Source organism: Xenopus laevis, chromosome 1S (assembly GCF_017654675.1).
Source record: "Xenopus laevis strain J_2021 chromosome 1S, Xenopus_laevis_v10.1, whole genome shotgun sequence".
NCBI lineage: Eukaryota > Metazoa > Chordata > Amphibia > Anura > Pipidae > Xenopus > Xenopus laevis.
The window spans coordinates 109,241,683-109,261,180 of NC_054372.1; positions in this window are offsets into that span (position 1 = coordinate 109,241,683).

Consider the following 19,498-nt stretch of genomic DNA (forward strand, 5'->3'; position numbering starts at 1 on the left):
TGTTAGTTTTAGTTGTCGTCCCTGTGCTTTCTCTGATGCGGCAGAAAGGGATTTCACCACATGGATACTGGCAGAGTGGTGAAAAAGAGCAGGAAGGGCCCTGCCGGCTCCGGTGAACATATGATGTACAATAATGGCAGGTCCTTATGGTCCAATGTACTTTTAAAATTATTTTTGTGGTCTAACTCATTTGATAATTTTTTTTTTCACTAAACAAGCCCCTTTATATACCATTAAATAACTTCTCCCCATATTTTTCCATGCGGCAATATTAAAGTCCAACACCAAGTCCATTTGCTTTCCATACACCTATTATCTCTTGGGTTGCCTGCTACAGACTTAAATGGCAATTTCCTGCTATAAGTCGATTACCTCTGGCCTGAAGATGCACACCTGGTGTGCCTTGTGCCCAAAATGAACTATGCTGTTTATAACCCCAAACGCTGGTTATGCTTCCACAATTGAGAAGCTAGAGCAGCAGGGTAAAAAGCTACAGACCTATATAGCTGCAAGACTTCCTTCTACATCAATATCTGTAGCAAACCAGTTTGCTTACAAATTAATTTCTATTTGTTTGACCTTTCTAAGGGTTAGTGTCTAATTACTTTCCATCAGCTCTATGCAATAATCATTACACTGGTTACCAGGAGGCAACAACAAGCCATTCACCAAGTTCTCATGGAAGGAAATCCCAAACGAAACCCTAGCAACCACAAATAAAATATATGAATAATTATTTATTAATCATTGCTTTAACCCTAGAGTAAATCCAACTAAATAGCAATAAGTGCTGAAGTGCACAGTTAGTTCTCTAAAAGATATTTGTGATTTTTTTTTCCATAGCAATGGTGTAAGCAGAAATACACGACAGTAAATAAATAAACAACGCCATATAACAATGCAATACACCTGCACGCGGATCACAAATGTCCACTTCTTGCAGTAAACAGTCCAGTTTATGTTGCGTACAAGCTATATCACTGTCAGACGATAATGGAGTGTTTCAACAATCGGCTAATAATGACAGATACGTTCCTGGAAGTGGCGCTGAGTCATAAAAACACTGTACTTCAGTCTGAGAAAATAAAACACAAATTAGTGCCCAGTGAGAGTAAGGGGCAATCAAAAAAAAAGCTGCTTACAATTTAGAGGGTGTTTGCAGGGTTAAACCCTTATTATTGCTGACAGAGCAGCTAGTGAGGGAGGGGGAAAACGCACGCCCCCCCGCTCATAAATCCGATCGCCCGTGCCTCTGAGCCTGCCATTCACGCACTGAGTAGGGAAGAATGTGGGAGGGGACACAGGCAGGGACGGTCAGCCCTGATCTCTCTCCTTCAGTATCCAGTGACGTGGGAACTAGGGAAGGGGGACGTGATGTGGGCAGGTAAGAAATCGTGCTAACTTTAGCCCGTCTGTTGAGCGACTGTGTTGCTTGTGCAATGGTGATTCTGCACATTTGCTTTATCGCTCGCCTGTCTGACTCGAGTATAAAGGTGGCCATACACTAAGAGATCGGCGCATCTCTCCCCGATATGCCCATCTTGAGGTGGACAATATTGGGCTGATCTGATCGTGGGCCCTAGGGTCCAACGATCGAATACTAACGATGGCTAACGGGCAGTCAGATCGCGAGACCACAACAACGAACAGATGCGGCCGTGAGGGCCTCATACACGGGCCAATAAGCTGCTGACTCGGTCTGTCTGCAGCTTTTATCGGCCCATGTATGTCCACCTTAAAGGACATGTCAACCCCCCAAATGAAAATCTTATCAGTGAAAGGTCTCACTGCATTCTTGAAATACTTGCCACTCCGGTCGCTGAAGAGTAAACAGGGAAGCTGCGTTGTTTCCTTGTTCTCTCTGCATATCAGCAGCTCGCTCAAGTCCCTCTCCCCCCTCCCTTCAGAATTCTCCTTGGAGCTTGGCGTGGGGAGAATGCGCAGTTTGAGTCAGTTGAGTACAGCAGACGAAAGATATGTCTGCTTAGAGAGATTAGACGGGAGGGGCTATGCACACATGCGCATTAAGAAAAGGGAGAAGGGAAAAGATGACGTCAGGTCGGGGAAATGGCCACTGGGTGGAACTCTTAACGTAGTGATGAAGAAGACAGCAGTACAGGACATAGGAGTGGAATTGGGGCACGAAAATAATGCGGTTTAGGTGGGAGTAAGGCACCCTTTGCTGACACCATGTAAGCTGAAATAGGGTTGACATTTCCTTTAAGCCGAGGTAGACTTTTTCAGCACATTTTGGGTGCTGAAAAACTTGGCTTCTACTCGAGTATATACGGTATCTGTGTTTCTCAACTTACCTTTCAGGCATTGCTATTTCCTGTCAGGGTCAGCGACAGGATGTATAAATTCAAGGCAAAGTGTCAATAACATGCACTAGGCATCACATTTCATTCTGAGCCTCCTCAAATGTAGTAACAGTGATGTAACTGAAGGGACATTAAGCCTTTCCCACAAAAAAGGATCCCCGTCTTATAACACATACTCATATCACCAACTTTAAAAAGAAACATTTTTTGGAATTATGTGCTCCACTTGGAAAGCTTATTTCTTTGATTAGTAGGAACATTTTCACTACTGACTCACATAACCACAAAGCCAGAAAAAAAATGAAGGGAAACCAAATGGAAGACTGTTCTGTCAGTACAGATATTTTTCCTGATATCTGTGTGCAGAACAATAGCTTTACAGGATTCACCTATGCACAATGTGGCTCACAGCTCTCCTTTGTGTTGCTGAACCCACCTCATCTATAGATAGATACTGTACCACAACAACACTTTTGATGCCGTGGGAAAAATTCTTCAGAAATATACATTGGCATGTGCTATTTGTCTTGGCTACAAAACACCCTGCATTTTTGAGCAATTACACAAGTTTTAGCAGAGACAGTTCTCAGTATTGTCCATGGCAGGGTATTTTCTGGTGTTTTGTAGCACCCTGTTTCATTGGGCTAGGGACAGAAAAGGTATTTTCTCTGCCTGCATAGTAACAAATAAGGAGAAAAGGCTGATCTACTCCATAGGCTGTCGTATGGACCAAAGGCATGAACAGGCATCAAAAGTAGTAATACACAACTTGAATTTGTGCTCCAGGTACATTGTCTGGAACCAGTAGCCTAGGGTAAGACAGCACTTCTTGGCCAAATGAGCACAGCCTATAGCAGATCCTGGTTGAGAATAAAACACTGCTTTATTAGTGATTTATTAATATCAATGCTTGTTTATTATGAAAACAGCATTAAAAAAAAACATTGCCTGACACGTTGCAAGTCATGAAACCAGTGCTGGAATTGAGGAGGGATGCACAGGGATGCCATCCCTTCACTTCTTTATTTTTGGGAAATAGCATCCCCTCAGACGGGATGCAAGAGTTTCGGATCCCGGAGCTTTCTTTTGCTCCTCTCCACATCTGCATGCAAATAAAATGCAGAGGAAAAATATAATATAGTTAAATATATAGAGGATAAAAGGAGAGAAAAGATTGCTGGGAGAGAAATAGAGAAGAGATAAAAAAGCGTTAAACAGATAAAGAAGGTGGAGGCATCAGAGAGGGTTATAGAGAAAAGGAGGGAAGAAGAAAAAGGGGAAAATAAAAGAGAAAATAAAGGTAATAAACAACAGCAGCAGATTAGAATGATATTTATTAAATAATGTTGGGTAATATTGAATATGATGGGGTTGTTATGACACACAATACACAGGCAAGGAGCTGTGTTTGCAGAAGCTGCACTGACAGTCATATGCACAATTTTTATTTTGGGGTCCCTACAGGTCACATACTAAATATATGCATACTGGGCATTAATCTGTGCATTAAAAGGAAATACAGAACAGAATGGAAATTGGAAAATAGTTTTGCTTTAAAGTGGGTGAAACCAGAAAGTTTTGGTGTGCGAGGCTTATTATAACAATGGGTGTGGCTTATGGTTGTGGGAGGGGCTTGTTTTAGCATGCTCACCACACAGAGCAGCCCTCTACTTTTTTCACTCCAATTCAAGCACTGCATGCATCCCTCGTCAACTCACTACAATGCAAATAAATTGAGCGTGGGGGGCACAGGGGCTGGCATTAACTAAACGCCAGTGACTATAAGGCACTCAAACTCATGAAGAACGTCTTAACGCTCACCATAATGTCTTATTTTTAATTTTGCTTCAATATATACATATAGATAGTCAATCCATACTATAGACAAATATACAGACACGTTATAAAGAGTACCCAATCAGAGTGAGAAATGTATGTTATTTAAACCTCCAAAATGTCAGTTCATATTTATGTGAGAATCTTCCTGCCTTTAGATAATTACCCAAAACATTGACATACAATATTGCTAAGACCCTCATGATAATTAATATATTGTCCACATTCTGGTCACCTCTCAAAACTTCAACCTGTGGGAATATTATACCGCTCAGCGTCTGTACAGAACTCTTAAGTTCAAGATGGTATGATTAAGGTTTGTCCTGGCATCACTGGAAACCCTGAATTTGAGCACCTCCACAGGTTTAAAACTACACATATAATTCTATCAGTTAGCTTTACATAGTGACATAGGCTGAAAAAATACACATATATCAGTTTTTTATGTCTATATAAATCCTGCCTAAATGCTAGTTGATTCAAATGAAGGCATAAAAACCCTCTGAATGGGCTCTAATTTGCCTGGGGGGGGGTTCCTTCCTGACTCCAAGATGGAAATCAGACCAGTCCCTGGATCAATTTTGTACTAAGAACTATTCTTAATAAACCTGAAATTCTTGCTTGCTTAAAAGCCATCCAATCCCTTCTTGAAGTTTGAATATTAGTATGCTACCTCCTTTTTTCTCTAATCAGAATGGAAGCCCTTGTGTCAGCTGGAAAGACCTACTGGTAAATAAGGCATTAGTGAGAATATGAAATGATTCCCACATATATATATAATATATATATTTATATATATATATATATATATATATATATATATATATATATATATATATATATATATATATATATATATATATATATATATATATATATTACTGCACAATCCTCCAAGTTGTGTATTATACTTGCATATTGCCCTGTAGCCAATTGTGTCATTAGCTCAGACTCTTATTCCTGGAATGCAAAAGTCTTCATATAACCCTTCCTTCCATATACATATCAAATTCTTCTTTACTCCACACTCCTTTATCAATGGCTTTCATTCTCAGTGCAAAATATTTGCAGCATAGCCCGACTGTCTAGACAAATAATAAAAGCACTAGATCTCATTGTTTTTCTAGGGGGCTAAATGTAAACTATTCTTCATCATCGTAATCAAAAAGTTTTTCAGGTTCCCACTGAGCCAAACTTGACCCCCTGAAATTTAAACACCATGTTGCATCCATCAGTAGGTGACAATCATTGCTCCTTATTTATACTTCAGATGGGGGAAAATAATAATTTCCCTTATTGTGTTTGCCTAATCTGGGTAGTCTGTTAGCATTTAAGGAAAAAAAAATAATCAAAATCATTTCCTTTCAGCATCTGCTGCTCTTTAACCATTGTATTCCTTTCATGGCAATTGGTTAGTATTAATCTTTATAGGCACTAGATTTAATATTTGAAATATTAAGAAAAATAATATGAAGGAGAAGGTTGCCTTAAAATTAACTTTTAGTTAAACATAAGTGGTTTTCAGGACACTTTACAGTTGGTCTTTTTTAATATAAATTTGTTTGTGTGGTATTTGAAGTGCTTGTCTGTCCTGAATGTGCCCAGCCTAAAATTATAATCAGTGACCCCAGAAAATAGAATCCAAATGAATCAAAAAGCTACTTATTACTGATAATAATAGATTAATAGTTCTAATAGTAATAGTTAATTATCAGTCTGCTGTTCAAAACACTGCCTGGTTATTGAGGTAAATGGGACCATAGCAAAACAAAATAAATGTATACAAACTAAAATCTGCAAAAATCACAAGGGTGATTAGACCTCCAAAAGTCTGCAGTATACTAAATGCAGTCTGCAGTTGGAACACTGGAATTGCTGCCATGTTGAAGGTGGCACTGCATAAACAGAAGCTTATACACCCTATTAGCAAGTTTAACTAAAGGAAAGTGCATGGAGCATGTACAGACACAAGTACCTTTAATGAATGTGTCAAAGTATGCAGCAACGGCTTCCATTTTTGTGAAACTGCACAATTTGCACACGTAAATGAACAGTTACATTTTAGTTCATGAACTTTAAAAAATGCACCCTATGTATTTATTATCCAATGAACAACTGACAACTTCCTAGCTGTTGCTGTCTCAACACTATCAGAGATCGACTATCATTTAGATTGGCAAAAAAGGAACATAATAACTGGCTTTAAGCACATCCCTTGTATTCTGTCAAGTTCAATGACAAGATTCTGTTTCTGTGTACAATATGTGAGCACACTGGGAGCAGATACTGTATATATCCTCAAGTAAGATGCATGGATACCATGGATGACCAACAATCATAGTACCACAAGGGGTTTTCTACAAATGACATACAAGGGAAACAGGGAAAAAAACAAACCCATTCTCCAAGATAACACTTTTTTATTTGTTGTGTATTGTAACTTGCAATAACATGATTTTTTAGATAAGTAGCCAGAGGAAATTTAAAAAAAAATTGTATAGAACAATTTGAACTTCAAACATCAGTATAATAGAATGGATTAGTATAAATCTATCAATTTAACAAAACATGTTTGTTCGTGTCCAGCCACCAAAAAAAATGACACAGACAATTAATTGAAAATTGACTATAATAAAAAAAAGCCTGTCAGCAGTTTTTCCATTCTAAACAAATGGTAAAAAGACCTTGTTCACATGTAAGAATATGTATTAAAGAAACCGTAACACCATCAAACAAGTGTTTTAAAGTATAGAATATATAATGAACTGTTGCTTTGCGCTGGTACAACTCGTGTGTTTGGTTCAGAAACTCTTCTATAATTATATAAACCAGCTACTATGTAGCCATGGTGGCAGCCATTCAAAGCTAAAAAATGAGAAAAGGCACATGATATGCAGCAGATACCAGATTAGCTCTGTAGTATACAATGGGATTCTTCAGAAATGATCTGTTATCTACTGTGTATCCTGTGCTTGAATGGCTGTAGCCATGGCTACACAGCAGTGTGTTTATATAAACTATAGGAATCTTTATAAAGCATACACAACAATTATATTAGTGCAGGGCAACAGTACATTATATTTGCATTCCTTTAAAACTTGTTCCTTTAAAGACGTATGAAGTGTTTCAGAATAATAAGATCATTAAGATTCACAGAGAGATAGGAAAATGTGGGACCTAGTGGACAGCAATGCAGTAAGAATAAAGCAGTAAGTACTGGATAACTAGTCATATTAAGAAATAATGTTAAAGCTATAGACAGTACATCAGTAGATGCACACAGTAGATTAAGTGGATGCAGTAAATGCAGTGCCCAATGTATCTTTATTGAATCTAATAAACCAACTAGACTTGCACTTGTACCAGATTACACAGCGTAGCAACAATATTTTATTGTGCTGAGCAAGCACAAGGCTAGCAAGTATAAGCATCCCCTTCGGTAAACCTGTGTTACTGCGGGTGACAAAACATCCCTATTTTCCTTCCCACTGGCAATTAACTTTACTGCCATTAGGAAAAAAACTAGGGGCATTGTGTTGTTCACAGTAGCACAGATTAACTTTGGGTGCCAAAACATTCTGTGGGCCTTAGATATTGAGAACCCCAGGCTGGTGCAAGAGAACTGTCAAAAGTGAGGTGCCTAATAAATTGAAACCCACATTAGGTTGGGTCATAGGTTTGGTATTTCTGATCAAAATTATTTGTGAATTGAATCATGGGACCATTTGCTTGCTTAACAGGGTTTTCCACCCAAAAATTTTTTGCATTTCGCATTATGGAATATACGTTTGTTAAAAATGTACCGTGATTTTCAAATTATTTGGAATGTAATTGGAATTGATTGCAGCCTCTGTCAGACCCTTTATATTCTCTGCACTGCTGCTTCTGACTCTTGAAAAGATGGCGCAGAAGGCAGTTGATTAACAGACCTGGAGGAGAACCGACTCAATTGTTTTCAAGAGTCAGACTCAGAAAATAAAAAAAAGGAGAATTAAATACTGCTTTCAGTTATAATCGCAAATGACCTAAAAATAACGGTAAACTTATTAAGAGCCACAGTTTATATAATTATGCAGAAGAAACTGATTTAGCGTTATTGGCCTTTTAAACATTTAGGGCAACTAGATGAATCTGCATTAGAACACCATCTTATTCTGTCACTGTGTTGACACTGAGTTTGACATTTCATTGCAAAAACACTACTGCCACTTGGATGTTTACTAAAAGACTAGAATTTATTGGTAATCCAGTCTTCTTTCTACTCTACATGTGTTATACAGTTCACCCTGAACAGGTTAAGTTAGTTATTCTGTGAATTGATGGAACTCATTGATGATAACGCTAAAGAATAGATTTTAGTGTGTTCCTATTAAGACGTCTTGTGGGTAAATTAGCAGCCTTATGAATGGAGAATCTCAGCAGGGGACAAGTCACCATAGCAATGTGATGAAACTTCCTGGCGTAAGAGACAGGGCTAAGCCCTACCACTACTTAATAAACTAATCCCTCATGGAAGAAGAACTTCAGAAATGTTCCTCGTAGATGAAAATTGGCAGCGGTCTGCAAGAAAGGGAGCAATGCCACATCTGTCTATGCCATGAAATTCTCTTGGCATTATTTTTTTTCTTGCTCGCACCATGAATCATTCAAGCTCTTGATTTCAAAAGATTGCATGAAAAGCAGGCTTTACAGTTAACATAGCGTGGTAGGTCCTTTGGGCATCAGACAATAAGCTTAGTTACTAAGAGGTGGATTCTAAAGAGCCTGAAGCCATTTTGTTTTTAATTGACTTTACTGTATAGGCTACTGTCCAAACTACCTGGTGGGATCAACTAGCATTGCCGGCTTTGGATAAGGGCTGTCATTTCAAGGGTTTTATCCTGCATAGAATTGTAGTTTGAATAATAAGTTAGAGCACACCAGCATGGGCTGTAAATTAACATTTAGTAATGTTTTTGGATTTATATATATATATATATATATATATATATATATATATATATATATATATATATATATATATAAGCTTCAAATGACCAGCAACTCCAGGGATTTCTGTGAGTTGGCTGGAGTAGGCTGTACTGCACATGAATAACCACATAAAAAACTTTTCACAGAAATCCCTGGAGTTGCTGGTCATTTGAAGCTTGTATGATTTTTTACCGTGCACCCAGGTAATCGATACGATACGGTGTGCCACCCAGACGAACACTTATATATATATATATATATATATATATATATTGGTATTTATATATAAATTAGAAGATAACCTTTTATTGTGGCAACCCTAGTCAAATCTGCAAATGGTAATGAAACAATGTTAATGCCATTAGCAAGTGTCTAAAAGCATTTGGTTTATAAGTGAAAATAATGTCCTGACAGAAATTCTGAAATGCAGAACTGTAGAGGCTTTTCCTCATTTGACAATAGAAAACATTTTTGTTTTGTGTCAGGAAAATATTTATGACAACCCATTTATAAAATTGCATGTGTATTTTGGGCGCCCCCCTGGCTATTCTCAGCAGAGCACAGGTTACCCAGGACTCCTACTCTCAGAGTCAGGGGTTTCTAAATGTATAACCAATTTAAGGATTCTAACCTGATGTGGTACAGATGTTGCACAAATTAATCTCTTCAAGATGTTAAGTTCCAGACTGGATTATTAGTTACAGTTTGATTAAGTACTCATTCTGGCATCCCATCTCCAATGTAACAGGCACTCCAAGGGGTTCTTCTTTAGCATGGGTCTCCACACCAGTGCCTTCCCTGATGGGGATACTAGACCTCTTATATCCTCAAGGGAGCTTAATACTGCTAAATCAGCCTCATCTATATTTTAATCCTATAGTAAACCAAATTTATGAGATAGATTTCCACTAGTCGTGAGAGCCTGCCTTCCATTGAGATGTCACTTCTTCCCCAGAATCCTTTTCACTGAGGTCTCCCATAAGGCTAAATGCACCATCAGTACTTCTCCATGAGCAATGGTCAAGGGGCTAAAATGTCTAATCCCCATACTCTGCAAAGGGAAACCATCAAACAGTGGAGATCCCAGAATACCCACAGGGGTGCACCTGGATGGGCTACAACTCTTCCTTCCCCTCCTTTTAAATTGCTTGTATGCTACTAGAGGAAACCATCTAACATCCATGTACCAGTAATGTTTCCTAAATTACCCACAGGGCATGCCTACATCTAGATTAACTAAAAAAAAAACTCCCACCCATCCTTAACACTAGCCAGCCAATAATTTCTAGGGCTAAACTATTCATTTGAATAGTGTGCTGACAACAATATGGGAAGACTTATCAATACTATCCTATTGTGTATGGGACCTGTTAACCAGAATGCATTGATTCTGCAGGTGTAATTGTCTGGCTGCTGTAATTCAATGCAGACTGTATATGCTGAAGACAGTATTTAACTAATTTGCAGTGACATACAGTATAAACAGTTATCAATAAGTTTATAACCCATTAGAATAATTATTCCTACCTGAAAGACAGCATGAACATTTGTTTAATCCTGCCCATGGGAACTGATGCATCAGGTAAAACATACCTCCCAACTGTCCCATTTTCTGCGGGACAGTCCTGATTTTGACAGCTCAGCCCACAGTCACAGAATTTTATTAAAATGTTTCTCTTTGATCTCCTGCACTGACGCCAGAAAAAGATACAAATTTTCTGAAACTTAATAAAAATAAGAGGCTTTTTGGCAGAGCCCAGAAGACTGAGAAGCCGCACTTCGATATATTTGTAACAATTTAAGATAAGCAAAGAAACTATTGTAACTATTTAAGATAAGCAAGTCTATTATGAGAATGGAGGCTCACAGCTTAAAGGGCAATTTCACCTTCATTAGCAAAACTTTTATAATTAACACATAAAACATGGCCCTAAAACTCTCAGAAATGTGTTCGTTTGGATCATGTACAAGGTACTGTTTTATTATTACAGACAGAAAAGTAATTGTTTGGATTGTTTGGACAAAATGGAGTCTATGAGAGATGGCCTTTCTGTTATTCAGAGCTTTCTGGATAATGGGTTTCCAGATAACAGATCCTATTTCTGTACCAGATATGACAAGTGCCCCCTCTTCATGCCACCACATTGCCAGCAGGTAGTCTGATTGAACAACTCCATTCTGATAGGATGTTAAAACAGACCTATTGAGTCTCGCGGGCATAATGTTCAGCCAGTCTGATTAAAAACAAGTGCAAATCATATCTGCCAGTGAATGGAAAATATCTGTTTAGCCATAAATATGCAATGAATTATTTGTGGATTATTTTTTTTATTTCTTGTTATTCTACTCTATTTATTGCATTACTTGGTCCTGCTTAATTGAAAAGATGCTATAACACATTCAGACGCTCTTTATTGAAATACCTGCTCCGTCATATAACCAATGCTGTTTTCTATGGAGAGATTCTTTCCTATTTTATTACGAAATGACCTGAAAATAATGCACTGGAATGGAGTGGATCAATTATTCCCAGGGGCAAATGATCAAAGCTAAGAGATCTGCTAGTTATTTAAACATTGCATGTGGTGTTTGTGGCCCATTGGGCACTCCAGTTCTTGCAGAACAACCTCCATGGAAGACAAGAAAAGCTGTCGGAGGAATATTGGAAATGGAATACATTCATTAATTTTCCATATAGGAGGTAATAAAGACCTATTTGCAACAGGCTGGACATTCTTTCTGCTTACATACAGAAATGTTAGTAAGAACACAGAATGGATAGTAACAAAAATGTTTCTACATTATGAAGTTTGTTGCACTCACGTTTGGAACCTTTAACATGAATCATGGATCTCGATATGCATATTGTAAGAAATTGCCCCAGTTGAGAACATGCCGATATGTCATACAGTCAATAGCATAGTATGTTAAAATCTAAAATGCAAGATAGCAAATAAATGTACTTTATTCCACTGGAAAATTTGGAGATAGTTTGCTTTCTAGAGAATTTAATTGGCATCACCCTCACTAAATTGGAATAAAACCAAGCTTTTTAATGAATTACTGCTTTGAAAAAGGACATACTTGTACTTGTGTGTATCTTCTGGCATAGAATTGAGTTCCATGGTATTGGCCAGAATGATAAGTTGTATTATCCCAATAGGCACTAGTTGGATTTGGGAAGAATACATTGGCATTTTGTGAAAGAGCAACTACAGTAAACCTCAGTGACATCCAAATGGAAGAGCCTTTCAATAGCATTATTAGTGGGAACCATTAAAAAAATTGTCCTTTCCTTGTTGTTCTCCCTCTCCTTTAAGGTCTGTGCTTCAGGGTCTGTTCCTTTGACTTTATTCATACGCTGGCGGGTGGCTGTCTGCCAATGGCAGCTGCATGTGGGATCATTTGCATTGGATGTCGAGTCTATAGTTTAAAGTGAATCTCTTCCTTCCTTTAGATCATCCACTTCTTTGGAGTCACAGCATTTCTTCACAGGGATTTTATTCTTTCTTTAATCTTTTTTCCCCTGACTCTGTAAAGTTTAACAAGCTTCTGAGACTCCGCTTTAGAAGGCTCCCAATGCCTGTGAAAAGCCAGCTTTTTTTAAGGACTGACTTATTTTCTACCCTTGGCTGGGCACAAGAGAGGATTTTGGAGAGCACATTTGCTCCTGCTGCAGCTTTCTATAGGGTGCCTGTATCTCCAGGTGTTAACAAGTAACTTTGAGGCCTGTGACCATAAGAGAGGGGCTTCTCTCAGAGAAGATGCAGTTCATTCCAGTTGCCTTATTTTGTTCTCTGATGACAGTTTACTATGGTAGATAAATCAATGGCTTATTCTGAAGAACTGGTGTTGCTGTGATTTTTTTTACACATTGCTTATCATTGTTAATGTTTATATATCATGATCAGCAATCCAATCTGGCTGGCATATATTTTCATCCTTGCATCTTGTGCTATATTTACAGTGCACTGATGGGTTTTTAATGACCTGTCTAACTAAAGTATCTGCAGAATGACTTTGTATAACTACTCACTTAATCTGAATCTGCTAACCTTCAATTAATTGAGAGCACATGCTATTATTATTTATGTTATAAATAAGACAAATAATGGCCATGGACATACACTGGTGCACATTGCCAAGGGTATGGATCCCCAGTTCTGAGTCCTATCTTCATGATGGTCTAAATAGTCAGTTACAAACATAGTCATTAACATACATGTTGTTGAAATGTATCAAATAAACTTGCCTAATTTAAAAAGTGCTTGTAGCACTAGTTTTAGGTGGCAAAGTAGGGGGTCGTACTTCTATTATCGAATGGTCGAACGATTTTTAGTTCGAATCGTTTGATTCGAAGTCGTAGTCGAAGGTCGAAGTAGCCAATTCGATGGTCGAAGTAGCCAAAAAAATCATTTGAAATTCGACGTTTTTTTTATTCTATTCCTTCACTCGAGCTAAGTAAATGGGCCCCTATATGTAATGTTGTTCCCTAGTTCTCAAAAAAGCCATTCTCTCTCCTACTTTGTAGGATCAGCTTGAACTCTTTATTAAGGGGATTATTTATCAAAGTCTGAATTTATCTCAATATTTTCTGCTACAAAATCCATTCAAATCCACTTGGGTTTTTTGGGTTATTTATTATTACATTTTCCCACATTTTTTTCAGATTTTTCATTCGATTTTCACTATTTTTTCAGATTTTTTCAAAAACCACGATTTTTGCCTGAAAACTCTGAAAACTTTGACAGGTCCGAGATGCTGGAATTTCTGAATCAGACTTTTCCATCCTTGGGGTTTAATAAATTTCCAAAAATTTGTGATTTTTTTTAAAAGTCAGATTTTATAAAAAAAAAAAATACAAATTTTTTCGTGATTTATGCATTCGGAGTTTAGCAAATAACTCCCTAAGTGTTTGGTAGCAGGTTAGTATATCATTGAAATACAAAGGCCAAAAACATTACATTTTTACTCATAGTTTGGTTACAAGGAAGAAGAAAAACTTAACTCAATGACCAAAGAACAGGAAAAATAAATGAAGATAGTAAACTAACTTTGTAATCTGCAGATTTTGTATTTATTGTGTAACAAATCAGTAATTTTTTAAGAGGAGCATTATTTTTTCTGCGTTTTATTCTAACTTCGAAAGCTGGGCCAAACATTGGATAGAGGGAACTTCTCATGCTTGAATGAACTGCTGAGAAATATCAGCAGAAACAAAGCACTGCTAGAAACAGTCATGATGGCTCAAATGGATATCAAAGCTCTGCTTTTATATCCTGATTTATCCTTTTCCTGTGTAATGCAACTACAGAAAAAAGGCCCAGTAGCCACTTGCTTAGTTGCTTATTTACACAAGCCAGTTAAACCCCTTATATGAGAGAAGTAGATTCCTACAAGCCCCAGCTCTTTTGAAGTCAGCTTGTTTTTGTTTTTACCGAACTTTATGGTATTTTACAGGCTTGATTAATATTCAGGTTAGATAGATGCTGCCACCCACAATTCCATAGCTTTTTGTACAAAGGCAATGGCTCTGTGTGTTTAAACATATTGCAAATATGTTTTCTGCTTAAAATTATTATTATTAACACATATTTATAAAGTGCCCAGAAATGTAAAATAAATAGGTTTATATTCTGATCATTCAAATTAGAGTAGAAAAGTTAATTGATAAATGATACAAGAGGTAAAAGGGGCACTGCTTAATACAGCTTACAATATAAAAGATAAGAATAGATGGATGTGTAATGTCAAGGGTTTCTAAAAGCATGAAATAAGTTTGTGTATCTCTTTTTCTTATGGCATTGATACTAATATGAATCTGCAACAGCCTTATGCATGTAAAGTTCCTTTATGTCTTCCATGGTTCTTTGTATGTGCTGTTATGCACATACTGATCTGTCTGCCATAGCTTTAGGAAAGGGACAGACCCACCAATATTATCATATGAAACAAATCTTCGTTCGATATTCGGTGTGTGTATGGTGGGAGAAGAGTCAAACGATATCAGCAGAAGACTTGGATATCAGTCAGGCAGAACATTTTGATTGGGTGCCTTTGAAATCACCTGAACATCTGCCATTGTTAGTGCTGAATCGGCAAATACAGTTAGAATTCTATTGTTTCTACCTGTATATCTGACAACTCAGCTCTACACGTGTGCATTGAAACGAACAATCTTTCTTGGAAAGATCTTTTCCAGGATAGATTGTAATTTGTAACACAGATACTTATAGCTGGCACAGGGGTTTATACAATGTAACTTTTCACTTGAGTAACTACTAGCGATGAGTGAAATTTTTTCGCCAGCCATGGATTTGCGGCGAAATTTTGCATTTCGCCATCTGCAAAAATTTGCCACAGAAAAATTTGCTGCAACAAAAAAGACAAATTTGCTCATCACTAGTAACTATTTATTTGCTGCCTTGAATATGTTTGGAATTTTAACTGAATGATACCCATACAAAATGTTATAAGCAAGCCCTCTCTTAGTCCTCTGCAATAGAATGACCTCTTCTGTCCCACAGCTGCTCCTTTCTATCATTTCCCTCAGCTCAACAGCAGTAGAAATAAGCCCCCTAGCCAACTCTATAGCTGTTCCTCTGCAGTACAAAAAGTCCAACTCTATCAACTTAGGGTGCCCATTCATTATATTTGTACTAAAGTCCCAAGAGTGAGGGGAGTTAATGAAGCAAAAATGGCTGTCCACTTATTTAGCCATACTAAGATGGTGTCACTTTGAGAAATAAGTAAACAGAATATTTTTATTAAAGCAATATGCAAGCATACACACTGTCATTTATCATTAGATACTCTATAGTAAGTTTCACTATGAACTAGAACTTCTTTCATAAGATATAAAAAAAGTAGTGTCTGTAGCTTATTTAACCACATTCAACCCCAATCTTTAACAGATGTTGAAGTACAAGATGAATGTGATATGAGTATAGAATTGTCATCACACTTCCTGGAATATTTTTTTTACTCACTCATGTGGTGTGCACCTGTGGTGTTTGCGGCCATGTTCTTCTCCAGTGTTGTTCCCCAGCCAATCACAATAGAGAGTGACACGTGCTTTCAGTCCTATCTGGAGGGTCCAGGGCACATGTAGCAAAGTGCCAACATCTTTAGTTTCTAGCCAGAATAGAACATAGCTCTGGGTTGTCCCTAGGTATATAGATATATTAATTTTCTCTTTATTATTTTTATATTGCTCTTATTGACAATGAGAACTACTACTAGTTACAAACAAGTTTTAATCAATATTGTAAATATCTGTGAAAACAAATGTTGCCTTGAGGGAACCACAGTGAAACCTCTCTGCTGGGAACGTTTCTGCAAAACGCCTGGTGAAAAAAAACAAATGTCATTGGTAAAATCCGGAAAGAGCCCATTAAAGTGTTTTATGTCTGGTATGAGGTGGTGGAATGAAAGCATGGTAAAGCACAGTGAAATGTCTGTGAGCAGACATTTCATTAGTTGGATGATTTGCTCAGTATTTCCATAGTTTACCAAGGACAGAAAAGAAAGCTACATGTATAAAGTTTGAAGAAATGTACAGAACACTGAGCAAAATACCAGGAGGATCAACTTACTGAATCGCCAGACCATCCATTCCAATGTACAAGGTAGGCCCCGGCACAAAATATAGTTGGACAGAATAAATTAAGTCATCTAACTTTTACTTTGGATGGACAAATTGTATGTAGCCCATAATGAGATTCCTACAGTATATCTCTTGGCAATGTGTGGCCTGAGTTTTATTATATACCACCTGTCAACTATCATATGCAAATCATCGGCTTAATTCTATAGATAACACTGTAGGTTGTGTATTGCATATTGGACTTTTTAGAAGATTCTCTTCTTTTCTGAACATGTAGCAGTTAATCAGCAGATATTGAAAAGTGATTGAAGTAAGGCAGGAAACAATGTTACTTACAAGAAGATGCACAAACCTGCAAAAATGTTAAATGCCTTTAATATATTACAGTATGTAAAAACCGATGTAGTCTTCTGTCAAATAGCACTTCACTAAGATAAGCCACAGCATAAATGATTCCTATAATATAATATTCTCAGTAACCTTCAAAGCTTCTTAAAACATTGGTCCTTCATACGTCACTGTTCTATAGCTGAAGTACTTCCCTGTGTTCCACTTATTCTCTCCCAAAGCAGAACTCTCTCTCTCTTTTTCAGAAGATGTGATTGCTGTTTCTACATGTTCCCTCAACACAAACATCTCCAGAGGCCTCTAACCATTTCTCTTGGCTGCTCCCAGCTCTGCATCTCTAAACCGTAAAATTAATCTAGCCATTTGTTATTAACAGTACATGCAGAAGCCAGTTCCCATGGGAAGAATAAATGTTATTGGGTGGAAGAAATAGTATACACTGGCCCCTACAGTGAAACAGAAGTTTAGACTATAGTGTTTACAATCCACAAAATCCTTTAGCAGTTTCCTAGGAAAGTTCCTTGGAGGCCCAAAACTGCACTAAGAGTTGTTTAGATTTAACCTCAATGACAATGTTTAAGAGGTTATTTAGAAACCATAATGTTTAGATATCCTGCAGTTTATAGTGATATGCTGTCTGTTTGTGAATAACCCAAAGGGTTACCCACACTGGAAAAGTGGGACACCAACCACATTCTCAAAAATACAAATTCAGATATCAGCAGGGGAGTTTCCAGTGTTTCTACATAAGCTCTGCCTCCCCCTACTTTGAATTGAATTAATCATATTGGCAGCCAACAGAAGTCATCATATGCAATTGAATGAAGAATAGGCAATAGTGTTTTTTTGGAAACAATAAGAATCCTTCTGGGCTTCCTGTCCCTATCCTATTTACGTACAGTTGGTTTCTAACTGTAAGTCTCTCTTCTTTTTCATAACGAATAAGACTGGAATGTACTTTCCTCATATCCATGTTGTCCCTCAACATAAAAATTTTCAGAGGCCTCTAGCCATTTGCTCCCAGCACTGCATCTCTACTATAACAGTGCTGAGATCCCTTCATTTTTCCAGCCTCAGGTTTTTCAGACATGTTCTTCTATATTATGTCTGGTGGCCCCTTTAATTTTGTTTCCCACAAACTCAAACCTCATGTCAAATGTGTCCCATGAGCAGGACATTTGACCTCTTGTCTTCATTTGTATCTGTTTGTTTCATTGACTGTTCCCATGTGTGCTGTATAGAACTGTACCAATGCTTGCACTTTATAAGCTGCAAAATTAATCTATACATTTGGTATTTACAGTACATACAGAAGCTATTTCCCATGGGAAGAATAAGTGTTTTTGTGTGCAAAGTTGTTTACACTGACACATGTAGTAATGCTGGAGTCCAGACTATAGTGTTTATAATTTAAAATGTCACATAGAGGTACCTCAGAATTGTTCCTGGTAAACCCAGAGCTGCTTTCAAGTTGGTCATGGTTTAGGTAAGGAAATGGGTTATGTCAGGGAATTCTCTACAAAACAGGGGAAGTGTTTTGATTCTGATAGTCTGTAACTTAAAAGTAATATGTTTTGGAAGGAGATTTTGCATATTGATGGATTTGAGGTGTAAGGAGAAATTCCTTGCTCAATTCTGTATTCTCTGATCAATTGTTTTGAACCATGTAACGAGTTGGCATTTTTTTTGGCATCTGTTAAGCATTATGAAAAACTTTGAGATTTACTGAACCAGATTCTGGCAAAAATATTAATAGCCTGGGGGGCGTGGCATGATGCCGACTTGAGCAGACCTGTTTCTTGTTGGCTCCGGACCGGCTCAGCCTTCTATTAAGCACACTTTTGCTGCCTACACCTTTCTTAAATTACACGCTATTATAGGTGAAGATGAAAAGATCCGGTAAGGCTTAAAAGAAATCTACCCAAAGCTCAGTTAAAGATTATTTTACTAACGCCGAAGTTTCGGATCCGGAATCCAAGATGGCCGCTGGGCCTGCTGCATCACCGGGATCCCAGTTGATGCAGTCTCCTCGTAACAGCCTGGATTCACCTTCTGAAGACTCACAGGATGCTTTACAACCAGGTACCCCACAGCATACACAAACACCGCCTAAATATTCAGAGATCATGTTCTTAATAGGCAAATTCAAGGAGTTGCTCCAAAGGGAACTTAATATGACTGTGCACAAGATTACTTCTCAACTCTCCTTGGACATATAAGAGTTGGGCCAGCATACTGACTTGCTGGAATCTAAGTTGGATGACTCGATCGATACCTCCACCTCTCACCATAACCTAATTTCCTCGCTAACCGCACAACTTTCAGATTTGCAGGACAAGGTTGAAGACGCAGAAAATCGGTCCCGCCAAAATAATATTCGGATCTGTGGACTCCCTGATAATATCAAGGACTTACA